The sequence below is a fragment of the Drosophila simulans genome, chromosome 2R (genome assembly GCF_016746395.2).
Source record: "Drosophila simulans strain w501 chromosome 2R, Prin_Dsim_3.1, whole genome shotgun sequence".
NCBI classification, from domain to species: Eukaryota; Metazoa; Arthropoda; class Insecta; order Diptera; family Drosophilidae; genus Drosophila; species Drosophila simulans.
Window position 1 is genome coordinate 802,057 of NC_052521.2, and position 5,554 is coordinate 807,610.

Below are 5,554 nucleotides of genomic sequence, written 5' to 3' on the forward strand. Positions count from 1 at the left end.
GCCTGTGTCAAAGATCAGACGGTGTTCGGTCTTTAGAGTGGGAGTAGCAAAAAGTTTTTTGTCAAATCGATAGAAATTTACAAGAATAATAAAAATATCAAAACATTTTTCGAAAGTGTAGGCGTTGCAATTCTGGCCGGTTCTAGCTTTTATAGTTCCTGAGATCTCGACGGTTCTATGGTCAGACCGTCAGACAGGGCCAGATCGACGCGGCTATTGGCATGATCAACAATATAGTAACATACCCATTCTACATCCACAACTCACCAACCACACACACTATTGTAAACACTCACACACACACATTAATGTCTTAGTGCAATCACACACACACATAATCAAAGATCGAGAGCCTTTTGATAAAGCTTAGTTGTTATTTACGCACAACATCATGTTCCAAAGTCTAGACTCTGTGGCGAGCCAACGTGCACGTCCCATAAACATTCGATCACTTGGCGAGCCAACTGAAATAACAAAAACTACCGCCCACACAATCGTCTCAGGATTCTCAATTTACTCCCATTTTTCGGGAGCTCCTCTCTTAACGGGAGAATAGACACCTCTCTTTTCGGGAGAATAGACACCTCTCTTTTCGAGAAAATAGACACCTCTCTTTTCGGGAGATTATACGTTGATAACTTTATTCTCTTAAACTTTGCTCTTAAGCTATCCCAATATGCCTATGTAAACCCAAACATGTCCCCATACAGTAGTTCAGTTCTGAGTACGGCCAAAAACGTACGTTTCCTCAGTACAACGACAGAAATCGCTAGATGCGTCAACATGAAATAAATAAGCTGAATTCACAGTGGATTTATTCTTGCGGGCGCGCTTGGAATGCAACAAAACACTACTTTTGGTCAATAATCAGATGTATTGATGTATCCTCAACGACGTCAAACAATAGAAAAATCAAAACTTGAGAAATAACAACAAACTAATACCGGCCGATGTAATCCAATAATAATAAACGAACTTCATTATATATAGAAAATTACATAATTTCAGGATTATCGATATGGACATCGCCATTAATGTGGTAACTGACACTCCGATCTCAAAGTGTTAGAAATGTCCGATAATAATTCTATTTTATTCTATAAATAAAACAACAAATTAGCCGATACTGTCAAGGAAATCATTAAAGTTAGAAAGAACGATCTACTTGACACCACACACTTATTCGAGACTTTTTCTCGATTTATCGAACATTAATTACTGAAACACATAATCTGATGCTCACAGTCACAATTGTTAAGTCAAATGTTATTGTTCTGCAATGCGAGAGATTTATATTAAATGGTATGTATATAAAGTTGAACGTTTACTTGACTTCTTATCATGCTCAGGATTAAATTGAAAGTAAATTCAGTGGGAAATTTAAAAATTTCCTAGACTTCTGAAGTTTATTTGGAAAAAATCAGAACGCGCACACAAACTCACAAATCCATCCCCACTTAATATTGCCGTCCGCATCTCGGAAATTTCCGGTTGTGAAAAAAATTGTATAGCGTAGAAATTGAAACATAGAAACTTCACATTACTCAGATTCGGAAGCTAAGGGCAGAGTGGTTCCGTTTTATTGCTTTCTCGGAAATGAATTGAACACCGACGGCACCATGAGCTGGGTGCATTATCGCCCTAGTACTACACCGAAAGCTGGAATATCCACCCTAAACGAATCCCAATGTGGGAATTTATTGCCAGGCAATTAGGTAGGTTAGGTAAAATATCAATTAAGCGTAGGTTCGTCTTCTTTGCAACAAAATTCTGGGACTCACTTTATTATTGTCAGAGAATAAAAACCAGGCCTGGTCTTAGGTACTCCAAGAGAAGAGTGGATTACGTGGCTATTAAGCATAGAGCCCACCCACATTATTCATCAGAGGTGAGTCGATTCTGAATAGAGAGTTCGATATAGATTGGATTCTGACTTTATTAAAAGACATATCAATGTGGAGATAAGATGACATTGCAAACTCTTTTATCTTTAAAGTCTTCTCTATTTGCCTCACCACTTTGTGTAGTGCGGGCTCGACTTTCCTCTCGGGGTGGTTGGGCTTAAGGCACCTTTGCTATTTAACTTAGAAAAAAAAACGATTATAACCTCCTGAAATTATTCATAAAGTGAATAGGCGATAGAGCAGGGAACATTGCTAGCTTACGAGCTTTTGAATCGAGGCAGAAGTGATGCTGATTCAGATATTCTCCCTACAAAAGGTTCCTATTCTGGAGCTACGCGAATTGTAGTCCTCTTTGGAATAAAGTCGACGTTGGCCACCTTAAGGTCATTATTGGGGCCTTAGGGTGCCTGAATTTGAAAGCATTCTTTGGCTGTTCGGTATATCAAATGCCAGTCCACCGAGAGGTGGTATAGATGTTGAAAGGAGCTCCTTCTTCCTCCCAACAGTAGTGACTTTTGGCTGTGATCAGTCCGCCGTGTTATCTATTTTTGTAAACACACCTTCGTGTCCTGATTCTCAAGGAATTTGACCTATGATCGGCATACTGATTTCGAGTGCGGAGGGTCCTCAGATAAATGTTGTTTTTTTTTTTTTGAACATTTTGGCCGAGCCTTCTGGGTCCAGCAGGGTATAAGTGCCGGTAGCTGCTGGACTCCAACAGAGCTAGATTATTCCAGACCTAATTAAACCTATAGAAATATTAAAAATACACTGAAAAGAATACCAAATATAATACAATTAATTGCAACCCAAATGATTATCAAATATATATCCGAAAATCTTTGTAAGTTTTTTTTTAACGTGCGAGTACCACGGCCACATGTCTCACCCTGCGGACCGATGGGCGCTGCCGCGTATCGTGCGGTTTGAATTGCGGACAGATAGACGCGATATAGAAAAGAGAAAAGAAGACGAGGAAATAAATAAAATATAGATAGATATTAGTAAGATCTTATTATGTGCTAAAAATGTTAGAAATTATTGAATTAAGAGTGCCAAGATTACATATAATAGGATATAGTCATAATAGGATATTTAGTCAGAATATAATATAATAATATAATTAAGAGACTGGCAGATTCCGCTGGAAGCAGAAAGTCGGATGCATACAACACTCACGGTGCCAAGAAACCTGCCTATTTCAAGCGAAAGTGATGCCGTTCGGACTACATTTGGAGTAGGCGATGTTTCAGCAGGCATTGGACCAATAGGACCCGAGATGATAACACACACCTTCGCATATCAGGAAGATATTTAGTGAACGGACGGACGCTACAGGAGCACATGTACAGCCTAAATTTTTATTGCAGACAGACGCCAGCGAGCTTGACGCTTTTCTCACAGAACAGTCAGTTCCAGGCGCGGGAGTGATATCCTACTCCAGAGGATCACTAAATAAAACGGCGAAGAGCAGCTCTAAAACGGAATTTGAGTGTTTAGGAACAGTGTTGGCCGTCAAGAAATTGAAAGCATACCGCATACTGCGACTCCCACAGTACGATTTCCGTATTTCGTGTAGAAAGGTGAAGCTGAACGTCGTAGCGGACGCGCTATCGAGGCAACCACTTAAAAAAAAAAACCGCAGGATAAGATTAAGACCGAAGGAGAAAGGGAAACAAAGCGAGCAACAGGAATGTCGGTGAGTGGACGAAATGCGGGGAAAGGTTAAGTAGGATCCACAGAAACACCCGGACTATCTGGTGGAGACCGGTCGGCTGAATTTACACATTCCACACAGGACAGTAAACGAGGATGTGGTGTCGTAGAAGCTGTGTGCACCGAGCGGGGAAAAACAGCGCGTCATGTAGACAGCAGGACATCTGGGCAATTGAAAGACGATTACAAGGGTTTCAGCCAGTTAGAAATGGATGTGAGAAAATTGGTGAGGAACTTCAAAAGTTTTGTGAAACGCAAGGCAAATTAAGTGAAGGTGGCTGGGAACCATGAGCCAGATGGATCCAGGTTCTTTCTCCAGTTTGGAGCCGCAGCCGCCGCCGCTGCCACCAACGCTGCCTCCGAAGCTGCCACCGACGTCACCCCCGAAACTGCCAATACCACGACCGATTACGCCATCACCTCTGCCGTGTCGGGCGGCCAGGGTCATGGGGGCGGAATTAAGCGAGCGAAAATCACAAGAATAAATTTTTTGTTTGATGGGTCAGGGAAGGGTAAGGATGGCACTGCACTACACTGAAAAAAGGTGGTGCGGGTTTCATTCGCAGCAGCCATGAAGGATCGCGCGGGGTGGAACGACACGCAGGCCAGGCAACCGGGGGCGCAAATAGGCTGCCACTGGAACGCGACCAGAAGGGACCAGGGCCGTCCACCCCGGAGCACAAAGTGGCTTCAGTACGGGGAAATGCTAAAAGGAAGAGATGCGTAAATATGTCGCAGTTTTACTCACAAAACTTCAATAGTTACCATCGTCATCGTTACCACCAGCAACGCTGGGAGAACACGTGGAGAAAATCGGGATAGTTCAATTGAAAGGAATACAAAATGGAATAAAAATACACATGGATTTAACAAGGCGCGACAGGTTCTGATAGTCCGGAGAAGAGCCCAAGAAAGTTCTAATAGGCTGAGACTGCAAGGTTGGGAAGAGGATGCGCAGAAGAAACAAGGAAGAATGGCTATGCGAGAAGACATTCATACGGAGAACCGATAGGTAACCACCAGTAACTAGGGATTAGTCAGTGAGAACGCGCGAACCTGTCAATCATTCACGTAAGCCAGTAAGTTGCGCACACGGTAATATGAGAGTGAGTAGTGCAAACAACATCCCGCAGATCAAGATCACTGAATCCAGCCACTAAACGACGAGGGAGTCTACAAGGCTGAGGCTAAAGTTGAGATCCCCACGGTGAGGGTGCTACAGTAGGAGACGACAGAGACCTGAAGTTGTCAGTAAAGGATTATGGTGTCCTTGGTTGGGCTTGTGTAACAGAAGCGGCCATAACAGGCGTGTGTTTTGGTGTTTCCATCGGTGGATCAGAGAAGAGCTTTGGGTTTACCTAACGGACACACTCTGCATCCCCAGACTGGAGAGTATGCAAAGTCGACGATAATTGAATGTCTTCTGTAGTTGTCCGCCATACATAAATAAATAAATAATAGCATTTGCTTTTGCAAAGCAGAAGTCTATAGTCCCATGAGCTCGGAAGTTATAGGCGAATAAAATAAAGCTTTTTTAAAGCTGTTTTCCAGATTAACTAGAGAAGTTTTTATACCGAGTCATTTTGAGTAATTTAAATAGTAAGCGTTCAATTTACGGAAATCTGTTGTATATGTATAGTCAGGGTATATCAATAGCTGTAAAGCTATATTCACGTTCCCGACTAATTCAATCCCGTACTCAGCTTGTGAAAATGTGAATAAGAAAATTAAAAATTTTTTCGAATCTGTCGAGAAATTCGAATATGGCGTTATCTCTTGCCCATTGGACCGTCGTGGTGAATGTGGCTCCTAACTAAGGGAAAATTACCTTTGTTAATTGAAGCTAGCAACCCCTCCTTGCTACTACTCAGAGAATCGGCATGTCATATTTTTGTCCTAGCGCAATGCTACATCTTGAAGTTGAATTCCTGCAA

At 42.1% G+C, this 5,554-nt stretch overlaps 1 long non-coding RNA gene across 1 annotated transcript; it reads left to right on the forward strand.

Moving 5' to 3' along the window:
• The first annotated feature begins 2,669 nt into the window (after positions 1 to 2,669).
• On the forward strand, positions 2,670 to 4,960 carry LOC27207828. The gene is made up of 2 exons (XR_005543547.2): positions 2,670 to 4,699; positions 4,754 to 4,960. It is a non-coding gene; the product is annotated as an uncharacterized LOC27207828 (long non-coding RNA).
• The last annotated feature ends 594 nt before the right edge of the window (positions 4,961 to 5,554 follow it).